Source organism: Myotis yumanensis, unplaced genomic scaffold, assembly GCF_028538775.1.
Source record: "Myotis yumanensis isolate MYYU_CA2020_CCGP unplaced genomic scaffold, mMyoYum1.0.hap1 SCAF_21, whole genome shotgun sequence".
In the NCBI taxonomy this organism is placed as follows: Eukaryota; Metazoa; Chordata; class Mammalia; order Chiroptera; family Vespertilionidae; genus Myotis; species Myotis yumanensis.
In genome coordinates this window covers 8,230,002-8,242,866 of record NW_027223772.1, presented here as the reverse complement: position 1 = coordinate 8,242,866, position 12,865 = coordinate 8,230,002, and the positions used below count along the sequence as shown (strand labels likewise).

Genomic DNA, 12,865 nt, shown 5'->3' with positions numbered 1-12,865 from the left:
TGCCAACATCCACCAAATGGTAACAGGTTAAATTGTTATCTTTTGTAGAGTAAAATCTCAGGTCCTGGAATAATATACCCCGCTAATGGGTAGGTGTGGGGAAGCATGGGAGTTGGTTGGAAAGTCTGTAAGGAGGATTCTCTGAAAGGTCAGGGGCCTCTGGGGGACCTTTCTGAAGGTGGCAGACCCTGCCTTGACTTTTCCAAACAAGTCTGAGCCCACCCCGGGGTGGGGGTTTACTAGAATCTTTATGTTTAGATTTCAAAACATCCTTGTTTGAAAGACACTGTGGATGCAGGTGTTCTCTCAAGGATGCTTACCCTACTGATAGTATCTAATAGTTAATTTTATTTCGAGTTGTTGTTACAATAAAAGCCTAAGGAGGAAGGTGAACAGGGCTGTTTGGTGGCTATAGCCAAGCAGTCCCTTAGCGTCTCTTTCACAGAAACGTGTGTCAGAGTAATCATTCATCCATCTTCAGGGTCTGCCGGTCAGCCCCGGCAGGTAGGAAGAATTAACATCATTAAAATGTCCACATTACCCAAAGCAACCTTTAGATTTGATGCGCTTTCTATCAAAATACCAATGGCATATTTCACAGAACTAGACTAATCCAAAAATTTATATGGAGCCACAAAAGACCCTGAATAGCCACATCAATCTTGAAAAAGAACAAAGTTGGAGGCATCATGCTACTTGATATCAACCTGTACTACAGGCTATCGTAATCAAAATAGCATGATACTGGCATAAAAACAGACATATGGATCAGAGGAACAAAATAGAGATCCCTGAAATAAACACACCCCTCTATGAGCAATTCATATTTGACAAGGAGGCAAGAACATACAATGGTGTAAAGACAGTCTATTCAATAAATGGAGTTGGGGCATTGGACAGATACACACACACACAAAAGAGAAACTAGACCACTTTCTTACACCACATACAAGAAAATGGATTAAAGATTTAAATACAAGACTTGAAACCATAAAACGCCTAGAAGAAAACATAGGCAGTTAAATCTCTGACATTTCTCTTAGTGAGATTTTTTTTCCTGATATATATCTTCCTTGGGCAAGGGAAACAAAAGAAAAAATAAACCAATGGAACTATATCAAATGCTATAAAAAGTTTGTGTATAGCAAAGGAAACCATCGATAAAACGAAAAGACAAACAAACTAAATTGAAACAGACTCACAGATACAGAGAACAGACTGATGGTTGCCGGGGAGTTAAGGTACTGAGTGAAGAAAGTGAAAGGATTAAGAAGTACAAATTGGTAGTTACAAAATAGTCACAGTGTGTAAAGTATGGTATAGGGAATATAGTCAATAACGTTGTAATCACTATGTGTGGTGCCAAGTGGGGGTACTGGAAAGATCAAGGGAGGGAGCACTTTGTAAAATATATGATGGTCTGACCACTGTGCAGTAACCTGAAACTATATTGCAGTAATATTGAATGTAAAAAAAAGCCATCCTCCACAGCCTGTCTTCTTCTTCCCTTCTACTTTCTAGACCGTTAGCAGCTGTAGCCCTTAATATGCCTGTTAGACTTCTTGGTCCATTGGTCCATGATCCCAGAGGGCAGTGGTTCTCAATCAAGTCAGTTTAATCCCTCCAACCCCCTCATGTGACAATGTCTGGATCCATCCTGAATTGTCCCAATTGGAGGGTGTATGTGTGTACTTCCGGCATTTATTGGGTAGAAGCAGGGATGCTGCTAAACACTTTAGAGTAAACAGAATGTTTCCACGAGCAAGTAGTTATCCAGCCCCAACCGTCTCTAATGCGGAGGTTCAGCACCCTGCTATGGGGGGGGGGGGGGGGGGGTGTCCACATTTACACTGATGTGTCTGGGAAAAGAAAGTTAAAGTGACCTTGTAGGGAGGACCTTTTGAGCAGAGTCAGTATCATTGTGACTGTCAGTGCCAAATATATGAAAGATGCTTATGTCACATGTGCTTGTACTGTGAATGCTCATGAAGTCCAGAAGGTTTTCTTGCATTCAGGGACTGTGGCATGTAGAGAGGTAACCTCGGTCCTCTACCCAGCCGACTAGGGAAAATCAGTAAAATCTGAGAAGAAATGAAAGTCAGAGCTTTAGTTCTGTTACAAAACGCAGAGGCAATTTCCTAATACAACACCGCCACCTTCTGGAAGCAGACACCAACTATACCTCTTTACTCAGCTCCACACTGCAGTCTGCTGTCCCCATTTTGGGGTGTGTCAACTTAGACTTGACAACTAATAAGGAAAAGGCTCAATATACCTCCCTTGTCAAGTGGAAATAGAATATTCAAGGATGCAGTGGCCTGGTCCCAGCAGCATCTCAGTTTATATGAAAAAGTGGCAGCTAAAGGGGAAACTTTATTTGCATTATGCCACCTGAAGTAAAGCCACTGGCTCCATGGGGTTCACCTCAGCGCCTGGGCCTGGTTAGTGATGGTTCAGTGAGCTGAAACCTCTCAGTGTCCCCTGGGCTGCCACCCTGAACACTGCTGCCCCTGTCCACTCAGTGGGCACAGCTCAAGGCCATTCTTATCACTCTGGCCAATACTCCCTGTGATGAAACTCACATATATTTTTACTGATTCTTGGGATATTATCAATGACACTAGAGGCCCGCTGCATGAAATTCATGCACTCAGGAGGATCCCTCAGCCTGGCCTGCGCCCTCTCCCAATCTGGGAACCGTCAGTCGGATATTCTTAGCGCTGCTGTGGAGGCGGGAGAGGCTCCCACCACCGCCACTGTGCTCCCCAGCCGTGAGCCCAGCTTCAGGCTGAGCGGTGCTCCCCCTGTGGGAATGCACTGACCACCGGGGGGCAGCTCCTGTATTGAGCGTCTGCCCCCTGGTGGTCAGTGCGCATCATAGTGACCGGTTGTTCCACAGTTCTGTTGACTTGCATATTAGCCTTTTATTATATAGGACTAGGGGCCCGGTGCACAAAATTCGTGCACTGGGTGGGGGGGGGGGAGTGTCCCTCAGCCCAGCCTGCCCCCTCTCACATACTGGGAGCCCTCAGGCGTTGACCCCCATCACCCTCCAATCGCAGGATCGGCCCCTTGCCCAGACCTGATGCCTCTGCCAGAGGTGTCAGGCTTGGGCAGGGGACCCCCAGCTCCCACCATTCCCAGATCTGCCCTTGCTACCCATGATCTCTGGCACCGCCCCTGCCAAGACCTAAGGCCTCTGACCAAGGCATTAGGCCTGGGCAGGGGACCCCCAGCTCCCCACGATTGCTGACTCCGCCCCTGCCCAGGCCTAACGTCTTTGGCCAAGGCTTTAGGCCTGGTCAAGGGATCCCTAGCTCCCCGGACTGCCGGCTCCGTGCCTGCCCAGCTCTCATTGCTGGCTCCACCCCTGCTTCCCACTATCACTGGCCGGGGCAGCAAAGGCGCCTGGTTCTCTGATCACAGCTGGGGGGCAGGGCCCTGCCCCCGGCTCTTAGCTCCCCCCTGGGTTTCCGATCACCGTCAGTGGCAGGGGGCTTCTTCCATCCTTCCCCTTTCACCTCCCAGCATTGTGCCAACATATGCAAATTAGCCGCCATCTTTGTTGGTGGTTAACCGCCATCTTGGCTGGCAGTTAATTTGCATATCGCCCTGATTAGCCAATGGGAAGGGTAGCGATTGTACGCTAATTACCATGTTTCTCTTTTATTAGATAGGATAGCTGTCTGGTCTGCTATCTGGTCCAGCTGGGAAGACTGTAGACTGATGGATTAAACAACCCTGACACCTGAGGTGGGAACACCTTACCCCAGATGTACAGTTAGCAATCTCTTTGTTGCCTAGATCCAACACTGCCACTTGTCAAGTAGGAACTTCACCCAACAATCGATGGCCTGAACCCGAATTATTCTGCTCTGTCTGATGCCATCAATAGCAGTTCCCAAGTAGGACCCCCATTAAACAGGTGCAAACACATGGGCTAGTGCAACCTCGTTTCATTGTGACTTACAAATGCACATGCGTTTCTGTGGCTTGAGAGGTGTTGGGTTATGCCCTGAATGGAAAAGAAGGCCAGAGCCACTCAGTGACACTGCCCGCCTGCCTGTGCCTGACCCAAACCAAATATTCTGACAAATACCTATCATCCATCTATCTATCTATCTATCTATCTATCCATCTATCTTTCTATCTATCTACCTACCTACCACTGGTTGGTGACTGCCGTTCCAAAGGTTTCCTTAAACCAGCGGTCACCACCTTTCGGACCTCACAGACCACCAGTGGTCCGTGGACCACCAGTTGGCGATCGCTGAAAGCGATATCCATGGTAGCTTCCACTTATCAGAGATTCGGTTGATTTTGGTTCAAATGCTACTTCTATTTTCTTGTGGCAATCCAAAGACCTTCTCATGCTTTGAGAAGTTGTGACTTGTTCATCTTTCTTACAGCATCCACGCTCCCGCATCCTGTGGCTGACCTTAACTTCCAGCCACTCACAGCAGGCGTCAATGTGCTGTCCCTTTCCATTTTCCAAAAGTCGACTCTAGTGCAATAATAGGGTTTCCAAGTGGAAACCCTAGCAAGGTGGTAGAGCACGGGCTGGTCAGCTTTTAAAAGTTTTGTTGGCGTATATGCTTTTTTACAACCTTTTAAAAATGTAACAACTTTCTTAGCTCTCAAGAATAAAAGTGGAGCTGCGGTTATAGAAGGCGCCCTGAGGGACGAGGTGCTGAACAGGTACACATCCCTGGCATTCGCTGCGCATTTGTACCGGTTTCCATGGGCAAAGGCTCGCAGGGGGCGCCACCTTTCCTTCCTCCTCCTCATTGTCCTCCAAGGCCAGGGTGGCTTCCCTGTCTTTCTCCCACTGCAGGCAGCTGACACCCACAGCTGACACCCACCCAGGACTTCGACAGCTACCGGCAGGCACAGCTGGCCCTCCTGTCACCTGTGACACATAGCCACCAGTGCGACCTGGTCCTGCGACACTGGCTGCCTAGCAGGCCCTGGACCCCCCAAAACCCCACAACCCTAAGCAGAGCAGCCACCCCACACCTCACATGGAAAAAAGGTACTAAAATAGGCTCCTGGCTGTGCTGGGCCTGTGGACAGTTTTCTGAACCCTGCCCTGCAGTATAAAGAATGAAGAATGAAGTTCCTGGAGTCATTTGCCTTCCATCCTGGGTTTTAGCCCTGACTCCACTTTTTACTGCTGTGGTTGTGTCACATGGGAAAAATATTTCACCTTTCGGTGCCCCTGTTTCCTCATTTTGCAAACAGTGGTAATGATTCTTACCTCATACAGTTGTGATGAAGCGTGAGTGAGCTAATGTGTATACAGTGCTTAGCAAAGCTGATTGGCACATTGTAAATGCTCACTAGATGTTATCTATTACTAGAGGCCTGGTGCATGAAATTTGTGCACTTGGCGGGGTCCATCAGCCTGGCCTGCACCCTCTCGCAGTCCCCTCGGGGGATGTCCGACAGTGGGCCTAAGCCAGCAGTTGGACATCCTCAGGGCTGCCTCGGAGGCGGGAGAGGCTCCCACCATCGCAGCTGCACTGGCCAGCCATGAGCCTGACTTCTAGCTGAGTGCCGCTCCCCCTGTGGGAGCGCACTGACCACCAGGGGGCAGCTCCTGCATTGAGCGTCTGCCCCCTGGTAGTCAGTGTGCATCATAGCAACCGGTCGTTCTGCTGTTCGGTTGATTTGCATGTTAGCCTTTTATTATATAGGATCAGCAAGCCTTTTATATCGTATGGATGGTTTCTGTTCACTTCAAGAGTAATGAGGAATGGTTTCATTATATAGCATAGCCAGTAGCCATCTTTCTCTTTCTCACCCTTCCTCTCTCTCTCTCTCTCTCTCTCTCTCTCTCTCTCATCATTTCCTTTCAGATATAACCAAGAAATTTCTCACTTTTAAATTTTTATTTTATCAGGCATTGTTCTTCCCACAGTCAGGTTTGCTAACATTCTATAGAGAGTGGATTTATTTATTTTTTTATCTAAGAAAAATTCTGATGAATACATTGTTTCTTCACAGCATTACATATAATTAACAAAAGTCAACTCTAGTGCAATAATAATGTAGGTAATAGGAAAAGTTATCAAAGAATTACATCCAAAAACACTAACTCAGATGATTTTGATTTTTAAAAGTGGGCTTTTTATTATGAAAATATAAACATATGAAAAAGGAAAAAGAATAATTATTATTTTTTTATTAGTTAAGGTACTACAAATGTGTCCTCATTCCCCCCTATTTTTTTTTTTAGGCCAGTTAGTTTATTCATATTAAATCTAAACTCTGGATCTCTGGCTTAATAACATAAGAAACCTGTAAAGACAATAAATTTTGCATTAAATCAGAGATGGCTTAAATCCGTCATAGAAGTTCTAATATTCTGAGCTGGCAATTACTGCATAACAAATGTTCAGTCCAGTTACAAAACCACATTTCATTTCCTTGGCCACAAAGTCTTTCACAGATTTGAAAAATGTTTTTACCATGTACCCACTGCTACCAGTCATGTAATTATAGTTTCTTCATCCCCCAGGAACATCACTAAGTGAAAGGACTTTTTCTTTGATCAGTTTGTAGGTATGTAAGAACTCTGAGAGTAAGTTTAAAGAATGAATATGAACTGAGATGCCAAGTAACGTTTTTATTGCAAGCACAGTGAGCAGGAGGTGTCTTCTCAAAGTGGCTGCCAGGTCTGCCATTAACTACATCTCTCTGACAGCCCTTCATTGGTTTAAAGCATATTAGTTGGTTCTTGCTATCAGGTGTACATCATTTCTGCCATGTGGGACATTTTCTTGGGAATATACAAGTAATATTCCATGTAGCCTGACAGGTCCTCAATGGTCACATCATCCACATAGACTCGAGCTTGCTCAGAACAGGAGCGCGGGGAGCCAGACAGAGCTCTGGTGTGAAGCGACTGAGAGTAGTCCTCAAGCGTGGACCTTCGTTCTGGGGCCAAGGGAGGGACATTCTGCAAGCCTGAAAAGGAATACACCTCCATATCATGCCACCTCTTCCACTGGCACTCCTTGCCTAGGCATGCACATGGCTGGCCCTGGTTTAGCTTGGAAACAGATTGAAAGTCAGAGAGTTCATTGGCCTTGAGACTTGCTTGGGAGACTTGAGTAGCATCAGAGGAGTCTTCCTTCTTACTCTCTGACGGCAGCCTTGGAACCGAAGTCCTCAAAGGCTCAACAACTGCCCCTGTGTGAATAGTATCGAGAGAAGTAGAGCATTCTCCTGCATTGAAGTCTTTAGGGGTTGAAATTCCCAGCCCACTGCTGCCATCAGGGGAGTCAGTCTGGCCTTTGTGCTTGAGCTGGCTGCTGGAAGAAGATGCTATGGTACTGCAATGTATGAACTTTGGGGGATGAAGGACAGGAGATTCAGATCGTCGACGACATTGGGTTCTCATTGCTCCTCGGGAAGACTTCCGTGTAGAGCCATGCCAACTATCTTTAGATGCACATGTGGTTTTAGGTTTGGTATCGTCTGCTGCTGTTCTGACTGATGCTCTGACACATGGGCCTTCTCCAACAGACAGAGATGCTATGGACCCTGATGCATCCACTCTTAATTTCTTGAAAGCAGTTTGTAGACTCTCCTCCTCTCCATCCTTGGCTTCGGATTTCATTGTGAAACTTTTTACACTACTATGATGTCCCCGCTTATACTTCTCGCACTCTGGTTACCCAGCCCCGTCGGTTCAGCTAGTCTGTCCCGGATCCCTCATTCCCCCCTATTAATCCCCAACCCCCCCCCCCCCCTGCTCCAGGAAAAAGAATTATTAATAAACCCCCCTGAACTCATGACCCAGACTCTGCAATTATAAAGTCTTGGACAATAGTATTTCTTCTATATCCTCACTCAGTTCTTCCCCATACCTGATAATTTCAAAGAAAATATCCAAGTTTATACAATTTCATGTATCATATATTTTGTTTTAAAAATATAACCACAATATCATTTTCATATTAAGAAAGTTAAAAATAATTCCCAAATGTCACAAAATATCCCATCTGTGTTCAAATTTCTCCAGTTGTCTTACAATTTGTTTGTTTAATTTAGGCCCATAACTTTTTCTCTGTTAATTTACAGATCTGTACACTCTATTTTTTTCTTGCAGTTTATTTGTCGGGGAAATGATTGTTTGTTCCATAGTGTTCCAACACCTGTATTGTTAATTGCATTTCCATGATGTCACAATATGTTCCTCTGTTCTTGCAAAATAGGTACGTGGTAGGCAGGGAGACAAACACTAGCAGAGCAGGACGATGGGCCAGGTACAGAAGGTCACCAGGGTGAACATTGGGCAAAACTGGGAAAACAAGGGCCTTGACCCCAGGGTGACCTTTCCTCCCCAGCATATCGCTGGTCATTCGGTTTAGAGCCCCTGACCTTTTGTATCGCTGGTCATTCTGCTCAGTCCCTCCCGTGACCTTTCCTCCTGTGTCATGTTGCCAATCTTGGGGAGACCCCCTGGAGGAGGCACTGGCATGGCCACCCCTTCAGCACTCACCTCTAGGGATAACATCTAAGCCACAAGTGTGTTTTAGCTCCCGGCCCAGAAAAGCAGCAAAACCAGACAAGCAATGTCCTGGCCAACATCGGGAGCAGCCCCAGTGACTAATGACCCCCTGCCCTGGTGCCAACCAATCAGTAGAGACCTTGATCCTGAAAGGACACACCTGGAACGGTGATGAATAATCTATCAGGATCCTCCCCGGAGACCTCTAGAGGAATATCCTCAAGAGGAGGACGCAGGGCCTTTCTCTCCTGGGAGCATTGCCCCCTTTCCCACCCTGTCCTCTTCCCCCGGGCACATGGCCTTTATCCTTCTCCCTCCTAAGCTCAAGGGCCCCTTCTTTTCCTCCTTAACCTGTTTTCTGATGAGACCATTGTATTCAACCCAGTGATTAAGTAATTAACAGGAAAGGAGGAAAGGGAAGGCCGGATGATATGGGCAAAGCATTTGTGCCAGAAGCTGCAGCTTAACATTCTCCAGGTCTGTGCCCTGCAGGTCCTGGGGGAAGGGACTAGACCAGTGGTTCCCCAACCTTTTTTGGCCATGTCCCACCTAAGCATCTCAAATCTTTCTGTCCCCCGCGACCCTCCACTGATGTGTAATTCTTATTATTCAAAAAGTGAACTCCTATTCGTGTGGAGGAAGCCTACAAGGCCATTAACTTAGTCTAAACAAGCGTCTAAAGAAATGGCATCCATGAAAGAGAAAAATAAAAGAAGGAAAGGACAGTTGAAGTACTGAGGAAGAAATCACTAAGAAATTGTTAAATAATAGTAATAATAATATAATAATAATAAACCGGTGGTGTCCGCGCAGTCCGCCCGGAGGATTCAACCCGGTGGCGTAGTCCGGCCGTGCCGGCGGTCCAAAAAAAAAAAAAATGAAATGATATGAAAACATAGCAAATAAAGTTTCAAAACATATAATAGAGAACTGAAATGAATAAGTATGTCACAATATATATTTATATACTGTATATGAGGCCCCTTGAACCATAAGAAATGCAAAAAATTCACTGTTAACTCATTCTCTAATTGCCCCCCTTAAAAATCAAATTACCCCCTGTGGGGTGTGTGCCCCACTTTGGGAACTAGACAAAGAAAGAATAGATGCATGCCCAGTAAAGTCTTGGTGACATATGGAGGGCGCTTGCCTGTCAGTCATACCTGGGAACAGGGCATTGGCCAGAGGAGGCGTGTAGGTGTGGCCACTGCAAGCACAGGACGAGTTTATATTTAAGCACTAAACAAAGGGGTCCCCTCTATGGCACTCTTGCTTGCCTGCACTCCTGGCTCTCTTGTTGCAGGGGGCTCACTCCCCTGCATTGGCTCACTTTGCTCACGGCCTTGTGGACCCCACACAGCAGATGAATGGACTGAAACTAGCCTGATGCTGCATCGGGCCCAGCTCCTCCATGGAACTGCAACTCAACGCTGGCTTTGCTTTTAGCTCTGCTGAATCCCCAGCTGTGCCTTTTCCAGGACTGGGATAAGGGAAATGGGACTTTTGAAACAGAGGGTTATGACTCCATGCACATAAAAATCACTCATTATCCATTCTAGTCTTAGGAAATTCTTTTTCTCAGGGTATAAGAACCCAATTCCTAGCACCCAGTGGGGAAAGGGATCCCCCACTTCCACTGGTGGACACCCCACTTCCACAGATAACACTGAGACTGTTTCTTCTATAGCTCACTTCTATTTCTGTGACTTTCTAAATAAACATTCTCTTATATAGTTTGAGTCTTGCCTCTGAATTCTTTATTAGCCAGAACTTAAGTACTGAGGTTGCTAAACCAAGGTCAACATCTGCTGCTGGTTTTGTTTTCAGGTATAGTACATGTATCTTTAATATATATATATATATATATATATATATATATATATATATATATATATATTTGTGTGAGGGAGTGGGAGATTTGAGTGAGGGAGCGGGAGAGAGAAATAGAAACACCGATGATGAGAGAGAATCATTGATTGGCTGCCTCTTGCACAACCCTTACTGGGCATTGAGCCCACAACCAGGAATCAAACCATGACCTCCTGGTTCATAGGTCAATACTCAACCACTGAGCCAAACCGGCCAGGACAATATATATATCTTGAAGCTTGATTATGTTTCCATGTTTTTCTTGAAGCTTATATATGTTTCCATGTTTTGCACAAGAATACTTTGTAGATGATGTCAACTTTTACCAGGATATCCGGTTGTCATTTTGTGTGTGTGTGTGTGTGTGTGTGTGTGTGTGTGTGATGTGACCAAGCATTGATGATCATTGCCTGGACTCGTTAATTACAGGTCAAGTGAAAATGTTCTAATGGAGTCTCTTCAGGTTGGCTCTTGGATCCTTTTGAGAGAACCCAGCTGTCCATAGCTTCTTTGCTTTCTGGTATAACAGGTTTTTCACTCACTTCGTACATGTTCTTCCCCAGACCTACACCTGCCATTTCATAGAAGGAGTTCTGGTTCCTCTTAGTCGGAAACAGTATTTAGAGACGTGATCTGGACACTCACTGCTGTTGCGTTTGGTATTTGTAGAAACAATGTCAATGGATAGAGTTTCTATATGTTTGTAAACTTTTTTAAAGTTCAATTTTATTAAATGATTATGTAAACTCATTATTTCAAAATTGTGATATTGTGATTGGTAATAGGAAATATGTATTTGGTTTTCCTCCCTTTTCTGGCACAAAGCTCCTGGCACAACTTTGGAATTTCCTGAGTACTGAGAGAATCATGAAGTACCATCAAGGTATCTTTGTTATGTTAATGAAGGTGATTTTGGAAAGCACCTTGGGATGGGGGCTGTTTGCCAGAGCAGCCAACCATGAGATGAGGGTTGAAACTTTTAGTCCTCACCGGAAGATATTTTTCTATTGATTTTTTAAGAGAGAGTAGAAGAGAGAAGGAAAGACAGAGAAACATCGGTGTGAGAGAAACACATCGATTTGTTGCCTTTTGCAGGAGCCCAACCAGGGCCCCAGGCCAGTGAGGAGCCTTCAACCAAGGCATGTGCCCTTGGCTGGAATTGAACCCGGGACCCTTTGATCCAAAGGCCGATGCTCTATCCATTGAGCCAAAATGGCTAGGGCATATGTTTTCTTATATGTATTTTATTGTTTCAAGTCTTAAATTCGAATCTGTAATCCAATTTGAGTTAATTTTTGTGTATGGTATCAGATATCAGTCTAGTTTCATTCATATGACTTTCTAGTTTTCCCAGGACCATTTATTGAAGATACTTTTCACTGTTGTATGTTTTTAGTTCCTTTATTAATATTAGTTGCCCACATATGTGTGGGTTTATCTCTGGGCTCTCAGTTCTGTTCCATTGGTCTGTGTGCCTCTTTTTCTGACAATACAAGACCGTTTGGGTATTCTGGCTTTGTAGTGTAGTTGGAAGTAGGGAGTGTGATACTCCAGCTTTGTTCATTTTCTGAGGATTGCTTTGGCTATTCTGTTGTATGTCTTTGGTTCTATATCAATTTGAGGATTTTTTTTCTATTTCCATGAAAAATGTCATTGGGCTTTAATGGGAATTGCATTAAATCTGTAGAATGCTTTAGGTAATATGGCCTTTTTAACAATGTTAATTCTTCCAATCCATGTGCATGGAATATCTTTTCAATTCTTTGTTTTCAGTTGCTTTCAACAAATCTTATAGCTTTCAGTGTACAGGTCCTTCATTTCCTGTTATGTTTATTCTTAGGTATTTTATCTTTTTTTTGAAATTGTAAATGAGACTGTTTTGTCTATTTTTCTTTCTGATATTTTGTTGCTTGTATATAGGAATGCAATAGATTTTTGAGTGTTGATTTTGTGTCCTGCAACTTTACTGTACTTGTTAATTATTTCAAATAATCTTTTAGTGTAGACTTTAGGGTTTCTTATATATAGAATCATGTCATTGAAAATAGGGGCTTATTCATTCTCAATTTGGATATCTTTCATTTCTTTTTTGGGCCTAATTGTTCTGACTAGGATTTCAGTACTATCTTGAATAACAGTGATGTGAGTAGGCGTCTTTGTCTTGTTCCTGATATTAGAGGAAAACCTTTAAGTTTTTCAACACAGACTTTTTCATCAGCTGAGGTTTTGTCATATATGGCCCTTATTAAGTTGAGGTACTTACATTCTATACCCATTTTGTTGAATGTTTTTAAATACTAAATTGATGTTATAGATTGTTAAATGCTTTTTTATGCATCTATTGATATAATTCAATGATTTTGTCTTTTATTTTGTTAATGTGTAGTATCACATTGATCAATTTGCAGATGCTGAACCATTCTTGCATCCCTGGAATGAGCCCCACTTGACTGTGATGTGTAATCCTTTCAATGTATT

General features: G+C 44.3%; 1 pseudogene; it reads right to left on the bottom strand.

Moving 5' to 3' along the window:
* Positions 1–6,675: 6,675 nt before the first annotated feature.
* Positions 6,676–7,706, bottom strand: LOC138998812 (oxidative stress-responsive serine-rich protein 1 pseudogene; annotated as a pseudogene).
* Between the last annotated feature and the right edge of the window lie 5,159 nt (positions 7,707–12,865).